This window comes from Gorilla gorilla, chromosome X, assembly GCF_029281585.2.
Source record: "Gorilla gorilla gorilla isolate KB3781 chromosome X, NHGRI_mGorGor1-v2.1_pri, whole genome shotgun sequence".
Classification (NCBI taxonomy): Eukaryota; Metazoa; Chordata; class Mammalia; order Primates; family Hominidae; genus Gorilla; species Gorilla gorilla.
The window spans coordinates 166,755,878-166,773,817 of record NC_073247.2 but is presented as its reverse complement, the minus strand read 5'-3'; the positions used below and the strand labels follow the sequence as shown (position 1 = coordinate 166,773,817).

Sequence of the window (17,940 nt, the reverse complement as noted above, 5' to 3'; positions counted from 1 at the left end):
TGGCCCGGAAATGTGATGTTTGGACTGCAAGTTTTGGTGAGAAATAACAATGCATCAGGTTGCAGACAAAGCAGACCCTGCTCTGTGCGTTTATGGGAGCCACGCCCAACAGGAACCACAGGGAATGATCGAAAGGAGAGGGACGGACACAAACAGACACACCAGAGAGAGGTTCTCAGGAGGAGGCTCTGTGGCCTCCAGACCACGTCAAAGCCAAGGCAGAAAGGATGAACTGAGGAAAGGAGGAAAATTTCCCCTTAAGGAAGGTAAAATCCAGAAGGGATCCCTAAAATGGTGAGCAGTTTAAACCTGGCAGTTTTGCATTAATTCACATAAAGTATAATGAAAACTGTTGGACACACAAGGAGAGACTGGCCAATCTACAGTCACAGAGGAAGACCTTCACACCCCTTCACAGGATCTCGCAGCAGATTGGCTGAAAAGTCTCCTTGAAACTGCAGACCTCTCTCAAGGAGACCCACTGAGTTGGGCAAAGGTGGGGCCGACTTAATTCTTGCCTCCCTGCTCTCCCACGTAGCCCTGCATTTCACTCCATTCCAGGGTTTCTGGGACACCCGAGAAAGCACGTAGTCCAGGGAGCACGTCTGCCAACTGAAGGCCTTGACAAATGACTTTCTGTACTGGCTGAGGGCCAGGGCCCAGCGTACTGATAAGGAAGCTCTTCCAGAAAAAGGGTTGATTTACAGAGGAATGAATCTGCATGAAAGTTTACCAACAAGATCCCTGCCTGCCTTTTGCAGGCTCTCCTGCAACCATCTACTTCATTTTTGATCTCAGGAAGACCAGAGCTGAGGTAAGGAGGAGGGTGGACTGGTGGGAAATGTGGCCCTCCATTCAGGTACTCCTCCTGGCAAATGTCCCTTACAACTCTAAGCACAGGTGCTGGTCAGTTAATGCTCATCTGACAATGGCTGAGACTGTGGTTCCTAGCAAAGGTCCCCTTGCTGCCCCCGCCACCTCCCTTCGGGAAGAAAGGTCAATGTAGAAAAAAATCAGAGGACTACATTGTGATGGATACCTAGTGATTCTTCATGTGTAATTTTTGTTCAGTCTTTTTCGGGAACTCAGGGGCCGGGATTGTGTCTCATTCATTATAACTGATAAGGAGTCAAGCATGTTTACGAATGAATGTAGATTGAAATCAACTGGTTATGTCGCCATGAGGCAATGAAACTCTGTCTTTTCCCCTACTAACCCAGACATTCTCATTGTCTCTCTCTCTTCCCACCACTGGTCATCTGAGTTCTCATTCAGGAAGCCATGCATTATTTCACCCAACAGTGGTTCCCATTGTGGACCACTTTGTGGGATTTCAGGGCTACGTGCAAGCTGCCTTTGTACTTGTCTGCACATGAAGGAATATTTGTGCTGTGTATACTTGAGAGAACATTCCTTTCCTTCAAAGATTTATAAGCCATGAGCCAAAAAATCCCTCCTTCTCTGCCACTAAACCTAACATTTTATTTGCATCTGCAACCATCCTCTCTCCCCTACATATTCATTTTCTGTCTCTTCACAGGCTTCTTCACATACACATGACTGCCACATGAACCAGGCACTGTCTGAGCATTCCACATGTGTTATCTCAGATAATCCTTCATTCTTCTAGTCCCAACCAAGGCAGGTCTGCCACACCAGTCGCTGAAAGTCTTGAGTCTCCAGATTTTCCAGAAACCTCTGAGCCTCCTTTGTTGGAGATGATACAGAGGCGTCTACTCCACAAGTTACATGCCCCATCAGGATCTGCTCCCACCTCCATTCCTGTCCTCTAGGCCTATAACTATAGTTAAGCCACAGCAAAACTCAGCTAGGGGCGTGCCTCTGATATAGCCCCCAATCACCCTCCAAGCAAAACAGTAGATTAAAAAAAAAACAAAAACAAAAACAAAAACAGGACTACCTCCCACGAGGATGGCAGAAATTAGCACAAATCTAAATAGTAGAAAGGATTATATTAGTGGTGATAGTCCCCATTCCCCATCAAAACCAGTTGGGTTCTGGAGATTAACAACTACAGCAAAATCAATCAAGTAGTACCCCAATTGTAGCCACTATGCCAGCCATGATAGCTTCTTTGGTAGAGGTGGAGTTAATGCAGCTTTAGGTACATAGTATGTGGCTGCTGGTTTGGTGACTGTGTTGCTTTCTATCACCATCAGAAGTGTGACTCAGAAAGAGTTCACAGGCACATGGAATGAACAACACTTTACATTTTCAGTTTTATACCCATGGCTGTGTTAACTCTCTTATCTTCTGTCATAATAAAGTTAGAAGTCTAGAACATCTGGTCACTCCTCAGAGCATGAAATTGATCCACTGTATCCATGATGTCATGCTCACAGGATCAGATGAGCAGGCAGTGGGCAGTATAGTGAAAGATACATGCAGTCTACATTCTTTTCACACTGATAAAATTTGGGGGGTTCCAGTGGTCAGAGGCATACCAGGACATCACATCCAAAATAAAAGATAAAGTATTGCATCTTGTACCTCCCACAACAAAAAAGGATACATGATACCTGGTAGGCTTCTTTGGGCTCTGGAGACAGCATATTCCCACATGAGGGAAAACTGCTCTCATCCATATCCCAGGTGGCCTAAAATTTAGGCCTGCCACCTAAATTTGGGGGCCCAGAGTAGGAAAGGGCTCTGTAGTAGGTACAGGCTGGGCCAGAGGCCCTGCTGCTCAGGCCCCATGATATATCTGGGTTGGAGCACAGGCAGGTCCAGAGGGCTAAGTAGGATCCACAAGCAGGTTGCCTGAGGCCCATCTTCTCCACACCTCCAGCACTGCCACCTCTACCCCAGATCACACCTATGCCCATGAGGGGATCCCTGAGAACTAGTTGCTGAGGAAGAAAAAAAGCCTGAGCTCCTTTGATTCTTACAACACTACTATGAGCCAGGTGGTGCATCATACCCATTTTGCAGTTGCAGAAATAAGGAACAGAGAATGGAAATGAGTTGCTTGAGACCATATACCTGAAAGGTGGACAGGGCAGTCCTCAAATTTAAGTTCGTTATTCCAAATACCCTGCTGTTTCTACTGATAATATTAAAAGCATGGTCTAGTTGTTATACACATACACACACATACACACATAATAAGCACACATATGTATGTTACTTATGGAGAAATGAAAACGCACACACATAAGTATATAGCAAAGGATGGAGAGTCTCAGATGATGATTAATATAATAAACACACATAAACAAAGACAAAAACGTCACTTAAATACATAGGAGAGATACACTGACCTGAGTAATATACGGAATGTTGCTCTGGTCAATTCCAACTTGCTGAAACAAAAAAGAGGGGGAAAGTACACATTACAGCAGGGAGTGGCAACAACAAAAATGTAACTGAGAGATCATTGTGTGCATGAAAGACAAAATACCCCAAGAGTAAGATGTCTTCCTGGGCTGATACCTTATCAGGCTAAAGTATGCCTTGCACACTTAAGGACACCCTTATATTTATCCTAAGGATAGACTTTTTTTATTATTTTTATTTTTTTCATTATACTTTAAGTTCTGGGGTACATGTGCAGAACATGCAGGTTTGTTACATAGGTATACACGTGCCATGGTGGTTTGCTGCACCCATCAACCCATCATCTACATTAGATATTTCTCCTAATGCTGTCCCTCCTGTAACCCCTCACACCTTGACAGGCCCCGGTGTGTGATGTTCCCCTCCGTGTGTCCACGTTTTCTCATTGTTCAACTCCCACTTATGAGCGAGAACATGCGGTGTTTGGTTTTCTCTTCTTGTGTTAGTTTGCTGAGAATGATGGTTTCCAGCTTATTGAGTCTTTGCTGATTTAAGAAGAGCTAAGCTGCATTTTGGATATCATACAAACGTGTTCTAATTTTTCAAGTAGTCAGAAGTCAGCGATTATTCGTATTGTCATTCTCCCATGGGTAATACGTCTTTGTTCTCTTTGGTTTTCAGAAGCTTGACTATCACTCGCCTCCGTGTGGTTCTCTTTGTATTTATCCTGCTTGGGTTCTCTGAGTGTCAGGGAGAACATGGGGCTCACCTCAAGTGTTTCTGTCACTGACCACAAACCTACCTATTGTTCACTACCTAAAAAGACTTATGTCATATATATTTTGGTCTACTTTTAGAGTTGTTTCTGGTGGGAGGGTAAGCTTCATACTGGTTATCTTTATGGCTGCAAACAGAAGTCCTTGTAAGATTGCTTTTGAGTGCAAGTGCATTGGATAGTACATTTGAAGTACCTAACTTTAGTTTTAGTTTTACTGTTTACAAAGTAGTTAAAACAACTATCAATTTCTGTGCATTTGTGTGGTTATGGTGTTGGAGGAAAGAGGTATAGTTTCAACTGATACTAAATTATTGCAAAAAAAGAAACACCTTAAGTAGAAATGGATTTCTGTACCTCTGCAACTTTCAGAAACTGTGTCAATTTGGTTGTTCCTCTAAGGAACCTGATGTAAATATCCAAACTTTCCCTGCATTGGTTCTTCCTCATGTCAAAATATTTGTCTAAAAATAGAAAAAAATTACCATAAAGGAGCCAATATCTTAGCAATTTTCAAGTTTTACTCCATTCTGATTATTCTATTTTAAGCTAATTCTGGATATGAATTTAACCTGTTCAAAACAATTATAATTTTAATCAAGTTATTTTCTGTTTTAATAACAAGAAATAGCACTGCTCAATCCCCATAATCAACTATTTTTTATGGAGTAACTACTGTATACCAAATACTAGTGCTGGGTATATGGAATTTAATAGCATGCACAGATAGTTTAGATTTTAATTTCAACGACTTCTAGTCTACAGTCTTTTTGATTAATACAAAGCTCTGCAACCCTTTGAGGGAAAGAGCTGTGTTTCCTGCTCTCTTATAACCCTACAAATGTATAATACTACGTATTTCTTCAGTATAAGGAAAGCTATCAAATTCCCGTCAATAAAGTTTAGAGAATAATTGCAGCTAAATGAATCATTCATTAGGGCTAAATGATGACAGTAATTTCCTGAAAAGTCTAAAAATATATGCTTGTATATCATCAATAACAATTACTTATGTTATAGGCTTTACCTTCTTAGGAAAGTCAAAACTGTGTTATTTGAACTTGGTGGAAATGGGCCTTATTACCATATAATGAATAAACATGGCAACCTAGGTTGATTCCCTGACAAATTTCCCAGAAATATCAGTTAGCACTTACATAAAAGTGGAAAAGTTTTGTAGCTAATTAGCCAAATAATGTTTAACCAATGAAGCAATACAATACTTGTATTGGAAAGTATACATGACCCTGCAAAGATTTTCTATTTTGTATCTAAAGCAAATGTGAGTCTAAATGTAGAGACAAGGGATTTTTACAAATAAATTATTTTACCATTTTATGCTTTAAAAAGTAATCATTTAAAAAGTTTATTCTTTATCCTACCTAGCAGATTAAGGATCCCTTCATTATAAGCTGCAAAGAGACAAAGAGAATCTTTAAAGAGGAGCATAAAAGCAGCATGTATTATACCATTAGTTAGTTCATCAGGATTTGCCTGAAAATTAAATAAAAACGCAACCAATTAACACCACAGTTAGAAAATTCTTTCTCCTACCTATAGTTACAGGATGCTATTTACTATATTTTTTAACAAAATTTATAAAGCTCTTATGTTGCATTAAACTGGGTTTGAATAACTGAAAGTGTGTTTAGCAGCTCTTCAGTATTCATAGTTTCTTATCACACAATCTGTCCTATAAAAGATAAAAGAAATTCATGAACCTCAATAATTAAGAGTTTGAGAAGCTCTGTGACATCAGCATCTTGAAATAGGGCTGTTTTTGACAAACTACAAAGCAGGCCACATGTAAGCTTCAGTACTTCTTGCTTACAAACTAATGATATTTACTGACCCTCTCTTGGTTTATGTGATGTCAGATGAGATCATTCTATATGCGAGTGACTTTTCATTCAAGTACTTGCTGTATCGTCTGGTGAAGGTTGACATAGTACAGCCTAAAAATGAGATATTTCGATTATTTCCAATTCAACCAACAGTAGCTTTTTACAATATGTCAATAAATGCAAAGACTTATTCCACATTCACCTGTATACTTCAACAATATCTTTGAAGCACAAAAGCTAGAATGGCCTTTATTAATCACCTACTCCAACATTCTTCCAGCTTTCTGTTAAAGATTAATTTTTATTTCCTTAGAGCTTTGATATCATCCCTTAATGGGATATTGATGGTGACATTCCTGAACAGATGAAATAATTGAACTGTATCAGCTCCTTCGACATTTTCACAGAAACTATTATAAATTGTTAGCATTTTCCTTACTCTCCTCATCCCACTGCCACCATCCCTCCTCCCCTCTCCCTCCACTCAGCAAATGACCTGCCGCCTACTTCATAGAGAAAAAGGAGAAGAAAGGCCATGGTACAAACTCAACTACTCTCTACTCGACCTCCAAATGTATGCTGATTCCCCTTCAATTTATTCATTCATTAAACAATCACTGAGTGCCTACTATAAGCCAGGCGATGTATTAAGTGCTGGAAGTTCAGCGGTGAAAAAAACAGACAAATATTCCTACCCTCATAGGGCTTACATTTCAATGGGAAATGACAGACAATTATGTTTAAAAAAAAAAAAAAGGAACACAGAGACAGTCAGGGAGAAGGGGAAAGAATAAACCTAGGCAGAGAACTGGTGTAAAGGTGCTGCAATTTTTGGTAGGCTGGACAAGGCTTCACTGAGCAAAGACCTGTAGGTCTCATTAACTTTTCTGTCTCTAGCATATGGCATATTCTGTTATTCTTAGTAAGCTCCAAATATACGTTGTATCAATGAATTTGGGGATTATTTACATTCTTAAAATGTATAGCACATCGCAGCCTTCATAATTTAGACACTTTTTTAACTAGGCACAATTTTCAGAACTTTTCCCTCTTTGGCATATGGAAATATTTCCATCAAAGAATCATCTTACCTTCTATGACACTTTTATCCAGGAAATTGTGTAAAGTGAACAAAGAGCTCTGACATGAAACATGTTTAATGAAACGCTGTCAAACAAATGTGCCAAATTCTAAAATTAGTTTCTGTACGCACAAAAAGTTCCTTAATGGTTGTCATTATGAATGTATACTTAATTCTATCACACACCTTGTATCTATTTCAGGAACATTGATTAAGTTGCGCACAATCATATCCTGTGCTGGCCAACATAAAGATTTGCAACTCTTCTCTATTTATATACCCCCCAAATAAACAAGGAGTTAAACATTAAAGCTCATGTGAATACACACTGTTTCCCTCTAAGACTTTCTATCTAGCCATGCCCCACTCTTGATTTTGAGTAATTTTAAGTTACGGAAGTATACAAATAATAATATGATACATCTGTGGACCCCACTACCTAGAAATGATAACTGCTAACTTTCTGACATATCTGCTTCAAGTCTATTATTAAAATAAGAGAAAATAAATGATTACGGATAAAGCCCCATCCCTGAGATCCATTTCCTGCTTCTACCTAGAAGTAACTGGTATCATAATTTTAATGCATTATCTTTACAGTCTATTTTCCTCATAGTTTCACATGTATTTGTTCCATGGACAAGTACTGTGTGTATTTTAAATTTTTTACGTAAGTAGTTTTGCACTCTAAGTGTCATTCTACAATTTGCTTCTTCTATTAGCATTGTTTTTGAGGTCTAGCCTTATTGGTATACAATTCCATTTAATGTAATACAGCATTTTATTGTATAACTACACTAAATTTTATCTGTTCTCTAGTGATGGAAATTTAGGTGATTTCTAGTTTTTCATTATTATAAACATGATGTGAGAAGTGGATTTGCTGAGTCACTGGGATGGGCATTTTCAACTTTCTAAATGTGTCTCAATGTTCTCCTCTCCACAGTGATGAACTGCAGCAGCTACATGTATCCACAGAGTATGTGAATTCCCATTACCTCAATGTCCTCCCAACTATTCGTACTGTCAGAAATTTTAATTTTTGCTAATATGAGCATGTTCTCAGATGATTATTAGACATTCTGTTTTCCTTTTCTATAAACCCTCTGTTCATTTCTTTTGCTCATTAGTCTATTGTAGTGCCTTTTTCTTACTAATTATGTATTCTGAATATTAACCTTTAGTCTATAGTATATATGTTGCAAATATCTTCTTTTAACTATGGCGCCTTCCCTACCCAAATGTCATAAGCATATTCTCCTACATTTTCTTCAATTTTATCTATTTTTTGAATTTAGATATTTCATCCATGTGGAATTTATTTTTGTATATGGAGTAACATAAGCATCTCATTCTATTTTTTCCATAGGGATGCTGCTTGTGCCAATAGGCTTTATTTTAAATTCTTTCCCCCATGCTTTTCCCCACATTTTTTAGTGCCACCAAGTTCCCATATAAGTGTAGTTCTATAACCAAGCTCTCTATTGTGTTCCATTTATATATATGTTCTATTTTTTACCGATACTCTACTGTGTAATTACTGTTGCTTTATAATGAGTTTCAAAATCCAGTCAATTTCTAAACCCTGATTTTTTAATACAAAACTTACTGAGGGAAAATGTCTGTGAATTTAAAATAGAAAATAATAAGTAATTTAATGTTATGGAGCATTCCAGTTGTTCTGTAAAATATAGAGAGATGGGTAGGTGATGAGGTAATATGCTTAGGTGTAGTCTCTCCTGTCAAAGTAAAGCAGGTATGAGGTAACACATTTCTAAGGGGCTTTTTGGGGTCTAAATCCTCTAAAGAATTGACAGAAATATCCACTCTATTATGGACATTGTTATCCAGTGGCTATTTTATCAGTGACTAAAATGATACACCTCAAAGAATACTGATCACAAAGATATTCATTAATAAAAACAGATAAAAATATTTTAAATACCTACTGCTATTCACTTCCCTCACTTGCCACTAATTAAAGTATAAGGTAGTAAGCCCTTGACAAACCAAGAACATTTTGCAATTGCATGCTTACGCTCACCTCATTTCCGTGCACCATGAGGTGATGTACAGTAACCAGGGCTTTGAACACCATCACCCAGCTACTGCTCCTAGTTTTTTCAGAAAGAACATTAGCCAGATGTTCAATGCTTATGTTAGTTTCACTGATGTACTGTATTAGATCTAAATTAGAGACAATGACAAGCATGAGAATACAGACTGAGAAATAATTTTCAGAACCAAAATTGGTAATTTTAACTTAAGTACAGATGCAATCAAATGTTGGAGAAATGACATAGGGAATCCTCAAAAACATTTTCTTCATTACATGTATTACAATTTGCACTGTTATATGTTACATGATATTTAATGCCTTTAGTTATCTTGCATACTTGATGAGGGGAGGGAATGAATCCATTTTGGTCCTCAAGGCCCAGCAAAGCAGATGGCACGTAACAGGTTTTGGTCAATACTTATTAAATGAATGAACAGTACTGAAGAAGGTAACATACCCAAGATCATACAGGTAGTTAAATGGCAGGGCTGGGATTTGAAACTAGATTTGTTTGACCCTAGAGACCAAGCTATTAACCACTGTCACTAGTTCTCTCAAGAAAACTGTCATTCCATGAAGGTTCAGTTAGGAACTTTCTTTGTACTGTCACTCCATCTCTGATCCTTTTATCTGAATCCCGTATCCTTTTATTTATTGCTTCTTTTTCTTGAGTCCACTACCTCATAGCTTTGTACCTAGCTTATTGTGACAGCTTTTAAATTCCTGGCCTCATGCCTATAACCATTCATGAATTCATTTCATACAGCCCCTCAAAAGTTAAGTTTCATAATTTGATTTTCACATTCAAAAACATGGCATTGATTCCCTACTTTTTACCAGTTCAAAATCCTCTTTGCTTTCAAAACTGTCTACAAACTATCATTATGCCACAACTTCATCCACGGCACTTATTCATTAACGAGCATTTCTTTAGGTCTTCAGAAGCCAATTCTGGCATATATTACATAAGTATCCAGGACTGTATAATATATACAGAGAATCTAGTATGTGGCCTGCTGAGAATAATGCTTGGCAAACATATATATATATATGAAATTAATCTCTATTTAACTTAGTAACTTGCTGTAACACATGCACATTAGCACGATGATAAGAAGATAAAACTTCAGAAGGCAAATACAGATTAAGTCAATGAACAGTTTAAGCAAAATACCAAAATAAAGGGGTGATCAAAACAGTGAGCTAGCTATGAAGCTTTCAATAGCTGTAAAATTTAAGTATACTCTGCCAATAGCACAGATTGTTTATCAAGTCACTGCTCACTACAAGCTCAAACAACAGGGAATGGGGCTAGACTGGGTAGACTGGGAGTCTATCCTTTGAGCAACGGGTCACTCTAGGAATCAAAAATCTTCCTCCTGGAAACATACACAGGGCACAAAAATTGTGCCATGGACACTCTAAAGCCTATTCATGGACGTTAGGTTAGGAATACGTAAGGGAGAATCTATTCAATAGACTTTCCTTCAGAAGACTCGCTGAATGTTATAATTTATAAGGGCACTGGGGTGAACTTGGGAAATGAGGCCTTTCTAAGAAGCCTGGGTTATTATTCCACCCTCTTTGTCTCCTATCTTAGTTGAATAATTTCTAAATAGTTTGGAATTTGTACTTAAAAACACCAGAGGTCGCTGTGGGAGGCTGAGGCAGGCGGATCACCTGAGGTCAGGAGTTCCGAGACCAGCCTGACCAACATGGAGAAACCCCGTCTCTACTAAAAATACCAAATTAGTTGAGCGTGGTGGCGGGCTACTGTAGTGCCAGCTAGTCAGGAGGCTGAGGCAGGAGAATCGCTTGAACCAGGGAGGCAGAGGTTGCAGTGAGCAGAGCTCGCACGACTGCACTCCAGCCTGCAACACAGCGAGACTCTGTCTCAAAAAACAAAAAACAAACAAACAAACAACCCACCAGAGGTTCCCTTCTCTGCTCAAAGATTACTAGAAATGACAGCTCAAACTCCCCCTCCTGCAGGGACGTGGAAAAGGGGAGGGCACTGAGGTGAGGGGGAGGGGGAGGGGGAGTGGGGAGAGCGGAAGGAGAAAAGGTGCAGCCATTAGGAGGTTCTTCCCCACTCAGACTGCACTAGCTGCGTGGGCTGCCCATACCCGGCCTCCTACTCACCAGCCAGTTGTTTCGGCTCAGGCTCCGTGGGCTCATCGGTGGTCGCCCCGAGGGCAGCCTTGGACGCAGATAACCCCATGCGCGAGTCGAGGGTGATGGCGACAGAGTCCAGCCCCACCTCTTCCAGACCACAGAGGACCGGCAACCCTGAGCAGGGTACCGGCACCCCTGGTGTTGGACAAGGAGCCCCAGGTGACGGAAGAAATGCCTGACCCTGCAGGGAGCCCTCAGCGGGCGACCTTACTTCATGCAGCCTGACGCAGACATCCAGCATTATGAGGTGGGATTTGAACTTGCGAGGAGCTCGGGCTCTGCAAGAATGCTGGGAAAGATGGCTGCCCGGCCCATGAAGGCGGGTACCACGCACTTGCTTGGTTTCTGAGGGCAAGTCCAGGTTTGGGGCAGGGCATCTCTGGAGGAGCTAGGGCACTTTGCATAGTGCATGCCACAGTAACAAAATAAACAACAACCATTAACGAATATTATGAGGAACGGGGACATGTTGGGGACTCCATATGAAAGCTCTCGAGATCTTCAGGTCTTGGGAAGTTAGGTGATCCTATGACAGTACCTTGGAAATTCTTGATATGGCATTGTTAGGGAAGCTTCAGTCACACATTATCAGGGCTGTAGCCTGCTTGAGGTCATGTCTTCCTACTCTTTAGGCAGCACCAGATTCACAAGTCCATAGAGTTGTTCATAGTATTTCTTTATTATCCTTCTAATATCTGTAGACTCGTTACCGATGTTACTTCTCTCACTCTTCATATTGGTAATGTATGTTCTTTTTTTCTCTTGATTGGTCTGCCTAAAGAGTTAATTGTGTTGATCTCAAAGAACCAACTTTTGGTTCCATGGGATTTCTCTATTTTCTGTTTCTATTTCATTAACTTATGCTTTTTATTATTTCCTTTCTTCTACTTGCTTTGGGTTTATTTTGCTCTTTATTTTCTGGTTTCTTAAGGTAGAAGGCTAGGTTTCCGACTTGATGTATTGCTTCTTTTATAATATAGCCATTTAGTGCTAAATACTGCTTTTGTTGTCGAAACACCTTTTTCTGACTTTGGTCTTTTAAAATTTGAGATTTATTTTATGGCACAGAATATGGTCTATCAAGGTAAATGTTCTTTTTTTGTTTTTTGAGACGGAGTCTCACTTTGTCGCCCAGGCTGGAGTGCAGTGGCGGGATCTCCGCTCACTGCAAGCTCTGCCTCCCGGGTTCACGCCATTCTCCTGCCTCAGCCTCCCGAGTAGCTGGGACTACAGGTGCCCGCCACCATGCCTCACTAATTTTCTGTATTTTTAGTAGAGATAGGGTTACACTGTGTTAGCCAGGATGGTCTCGATCTCCTGACCTCGTGATCCGCCCGCCTCGGCCTCACAAAGTGCTGGCATTACAGGCGTGAGCCACCACGCCCAGCCGTAAATGTTCTTTGTAAACTTGAAAAGATGTATATTCTTCTATTATTGAGTGGAGTGTTCCAATTAAATGTGTATTACACTCAGTGATTTTGTTGTTGTTGTTTTGTTAGTGAGAGAGGGTTCTGCTCTGTCGCCCAGCCAGGCTGGAGTGCAATGGTGCAATCTCGGTTGACTGCAACCTCTGCCTCCTGGGCTCAAGCCATCCTCCCACCTCAGCCTCCTGAGTAGCTGGGACTACAGCCATGTGCCACCACACTCAGCTAATTTTTGTATGTTTTGTAGAGATGGGGGGTTTTGCCATGTTGTCCAGGCTAGTCTCAAACTTCTAAGCTCAAGTGATCTGCCCGCCTGGGCCTCCCAAAGTGCTGGCATTACAGGCGTGAGCCACCACGTCTGGCCACTTCTTGATGATCGTATCACAGTTCACCAAAGCTCTGTTCATTTCCATTTTTTAAGAGCCTTCCTCCTACCCTATGCTTCAGTTTGGAGATTTTCTTTTGTTGTGCCTTCAAATTCACTGATCTTTTCTTCTGCAGAGTCTGATTTGCTGTTAATCCCATCTAGAACATGTTGCGTTTCTAATATTGCATGTTTCATCTCTAGAAGTTCCATTTGGTTCTTTTTATATTATTCAACATAATGAGAGTAATGAAAGATTTTAAAAGAATGAACATTCTCCTTTAAACCCTTGTGGATATTATAATAGTTATAATGGTTATTTTTAAATATTTGCTAATTCCATCATCTTGGGCATTTCTTGGCCTGTTCCTATTGACTTATTTTTGTCTTGTGTATGGGTCACATTTTTCTGCTTCTTCCTATACCTAGTAATTGCTGATTGGATGCCAGATACTGTTCATTTTGTTTTGTTGAGTGTTGTATGTTCATGTATTCCTTTAATGAATGTTGAAGTTTGTTTAGACACGCACACACATTACTTTTAAATCACATCTTTCTAAGGCATATTTTCTTAAATGGCTTTATTGATATTTAATTCACATATATCTTCATTATGAGAAAAGCCTGGCACTGTAACATTCCCTCAAACTGGGCCCCCCAAACTGGGAAGGAGCCAAGGTACCAAAGAAGTCCATCTTAGGAGTTTATTAGGACTTACATACAGGGCACTCCTGGGCAGCAGCAGGACAACTCCAGAGATCTGCCCTGCCTCCCATCTCTAAGCTGCTTTTAAGCTAATTTCCTGGCTCTTTGCCTACTGTGTGCAATGAGACTGTTTGCTGTAGTAGGTTCCCAGATACATTCCAGGATGTTTGGGCTCTCAAGGACACCTTCTCCTTGGCTGGGCACCATGGCCTTGGCTCACCGCCAAGCCTTGAAGTTTCAAGCCGTGGACATACACTCTTAAGTAACATGGTGGGGGGCCCACCACACTACAACTTTTCCCTCATTTCGTGTAAAATTCAGTAGTTTTTAGTATATTCATAGAGTTGTGCAACTATCACCAAGATCAATTTACAACCTTTCCACCACTTGCAAAAGAAACCCCGTACCCATTTGTTTTGACATCCCCCAGCTAAATTGGGTTTCCAGTATCAGAGCAGCTAGCAACCCTGCCCAAAGTCTGCAGCTTTGCAGAGCTCATTTATTAGCTCTAATAGGTTTTTTGTGTGTGTGCATGCATTCTTTAGGGTTCTCCCTATATAATATCAAGCCATTTGCAAACAGATACAGTTTTACATCTCCTTTCCAATTTGGGTGCCTTCCCCTGCCCTCAACTGCCCTGGCTAGAATATCTAGTACAATATTAAAGTGGCAGGAAACAACATCCTTGTCTTGATTCTGATCTTATGCAGAAATAATTCAGTCTTTCACCATTAAGTATGATATTAGCTGTGGGTTATTCATATATGGCCTTTATCAGGTTGGGGAAGTTCCTTCCTCTTTGTAGTTTGTTGAGTCTTTTTCTCATGAAAATGTGTTGGCTTATGTCAAATGCTTATCCTGCACCTGTTGAGATGATCATGTAGTTTTAGTCCTTTACTCATTTAATCTGGTGTATTATATCGATTGAGTCTTGTGTGTTGAACTGTCCTTGCACTCTTAGGAAAATTGTCACATGGTAATGGGGCCTCATTCTTTTTATATGTTGCTGGATTAGGTTTCCTAGGATTTTGTTGAGGAATTTTACATCTATATTCATAAAGAATTATTGGTGTCTAGTTTTCTTTCCATATGATGTCTTTGTCTGGTTTTGGTATCAGGGTAGTATTGTTCTCATAGAATGAGTTGAGAAGTGTTTCCTCTTCTGTTTTTGAAGAGCTTGTAAAGAACTGCTGTTAATTCTGAACTGGTATATGAATTCAAATGTTTGGCAGAATTCACCAGTGAAGCCATCTGGTCCTGGGCTTTTACTGGTGGAAAGTTTTAAAACCAGTAATTCAATCTCTCTACTTCTCATAAGTTTATTCAGATTTTTTGTTTATTGGTAGGTCAGCTTTGGTGGTTTTTGTTTTTCTAAAAATTTGTCTACTTCATCTATGTTATCTAATTTATTGTAATGTAAACTGAATTGTTGAATTCAGTTTGTTAGTATTTTATTGAGCATTTTTGCATCAATATTCATCAGAGATATGGCCTATAGTTTTCTTAATGTATCTTTGTCTGGTTTTGGTATCAGGGTAATAACCCAGGGATTAGAATAAAAAAATCTTAGAAATTTACCTGATGCTCTGTTCTACTGTGGTTTAGCTGGCACTCAAACCACAAGACGAAGTACTTCCCACTCTTCCCTCCCCCTTCCACAGGCAGAGGTGCCTCTCCCTGTGGCCACGACCAACCCTGTCCCTTGGGGGGCTCTTCCAGGCCATTTCCAACATTCACTTAAAGCCCCAGGGCTCTTCATTCAGCTTGTGGTGAATGCTGCCAGGTCTGGGACTCACCCTTCAGGGCAGGGGGCTCCCCTCTGGCCCAGAGCAGGTCCAGAAATGCGGTCCAAGAGCCTCCTCATTGTTCTACCACATTGTAGCCAAGCTGGTACCTAAGGAGCAAGACAAAGTTCCCTTTACTTTTTCCTCTGCTTTTCTCAAACAGGATTCTCTCATTGTAGCCACCACAGCTGGGAATGTGCTGAGTCTTACTTGAAGACAGCACATCTCAGAGCCCAAGGCCCACAGTATATTCCCTAGGTACTGCTGCTGGTTATTCAAAGCTCAAGGGCTCTTTAGTCAGCAGGTGATGAATCCTGCCAAAACTGGATTCTTCCCTTCAAGACAGTGGGTTCCTTCTTAGCCCAGGGTGTGTCTAGAAATGTTGTCCATGAGCTAGGGCCTGGAATGGGAGCCTCATGACTGCCCAGTGCTCTATCCTACTGTGGCTGAGCTGGTATCCAAGATGCAAGACAAAGTCCTCTTTACTCTTCTCTCCTTAAACATTTCCTTGATGCTAGCTGCACTGCTTGGTGTTGAGGAAGGGGTACTGCAAGCACTCCATTAGGTATGTGTCTCACTAGGTCATGTGCCACCCTAGTCCACAGCTCAGCACTAGGACTCACCTGGGAATTGCAGTCCTTGTGTCCTAGACTGCCTTCCAAATTTACCTAGAACCCCAGAGCACTTTGGCCCATGGTGGCGAGGCCTGCAAAAACTTAAGGTCTGACCACTGGGAAGGGCAATTCCCCTCTAGTTAGGTCTGGTCCATATGCTCCCTACCTGCAAAGGCATGGTCGCTACCAGGAGATGGAGGAGGGGTGCTGTCTGTGAGTCAAGACTGTCTCTCCTATCCTCTTCAATGACTCTCAGAAACATTAAGTTAAAACCAGGTACTGTGATTGCTTACCTGATTTTTGGTTCTTGTGACGATGCTTTTGTGTGTGCAGATAATTGTTAAAATTTCGTGTTTCTGTGTGGGGAGGGAGGATGAATGGCATAGGCTTCTATTCTACGATCTTGCTTTGCCCCTTTGGATATAATTCCCGTTTTCTTTTTGTAAGGTTTGTAGTATTGTCTCCTATTTCATTCCCAATTTTAGAAATTTGAATCTTTTATTCATAGTCAGTCTAGCTATAGGATTGTCAGTTTTGTTGATCTTTTCAGCAAACCAACTTTTGGTTTTATTGATTTTTCTCTATTGTTTTCCTGTTCCTTGTCATTTGTTACCACCCTAACCTTTATTATATCCTTCCCTCTGCTAGCTTTGGAATTAATTTGCTTTTTTTCAGTTCCTTAAGCTGAGAAGTTGGGTTATTAATTTGAAATCCTTTCTCTTTTTTACTGTAGGCATTTATAGATATAAATTTTCCCCGAGCGCTGCTTTCATTGCATAAGTTTTGGTTTGTTTTTTCATTTATCTCAAAGTATTTTCTATTTTCCCTTATGATTTCTTCTTTGACCCAATGGGTATTTAGGAATTTATTGTTTAATTTCCATAACTTGGTGAATTTCCCAAATTTTCTTCTGTTATTGATTTCTAATTTTATTCCATTGTGGAGAGAGAACATACATTGTATAATTTCAGTCCTTTAAATTTATTGAAACTTGTTTTGTGGCCTAACATATGATCTAACTTAGATAATTCTTCATGTTTAGTTGAGGAGTATGTATATTCTGCTGCTATTGTTGGATTAAGTGTCTTATAAGTAAGTTGTCTGTTAGGTCTTCTTGGTTGATAATGTTATTCAGTTCTTCTGTTTCCTTGTTTATCATTTACCTAGTTGTTCTATCCACTATTGAAAGTGGTGTATTGAAGTCTCCAACAGTCATTGTTGAATTTTCTATTTCTGCTTTGATGCTGTCAGGTTTTGCTTCATGTATCTTGGGCTCTGTTGTTATGTGCCTATATGCTTATATCATCTTCCTGGTGGATTGACCATTGTAACTTTATAAAATGCCCCTATTTGTCTCTAACATTTTAAAAAATCTATTTTGTCTGATATTAGTTTAGCTGTTCCAGCTGTTATGGTTGCTGTTTGCATATCTTTTCCCATCATCTTAACTTTATTCGTATCTTTGAATTTAAAGTCTGTATCCTGTGAACAGCATATAATAGGATTTTTTTGTGTGTATTCTAATAATCTCACTCATTCATTTATATCTAATTACTGATAAGCGATGATTTATGCCTGTCATTTTGCTCTTTGTTTTCTATATGCCTGTGTCTTTTGATCTTCTATTTCTCCATTACTGCCTTCTTTTGTGTTACATATTTTCTAGTATGCCATCTTAATTCTCGTTTCTTTACTATATTTCTGAATTATTTCCTTAGTGGTTGCCCTGGTGATTACAATTAACATCTTAACTTAAAATCATCTGGTTTTAATGAATACCAATTTAATTTCAACCATATTAAAAAAATTTGCTCCAAC

General features: G+C 39.8%; 1 protein-coding gene across 1 annotated transcript in view; it reads left to right on the top strand.

Moving 5' to 3' along the window:
- The first annotated feature begins 617 nt into the window (after positions 1-617).
- The window catches only part of MTCP1 (mature T cell proliferation 1), an 82,470-nt gene continuing 65,147 nt past the window's right edge, over positions 618-17,940 (top strand). The window contains exon 1 of the mRNA XM_019019301.2: positions 618-814. The gene's annotated coding sequence lies outside the window, so the exon portion shown is untranslated. The remainder of the gene's footprint in view (positions 815-17,940) is intronic.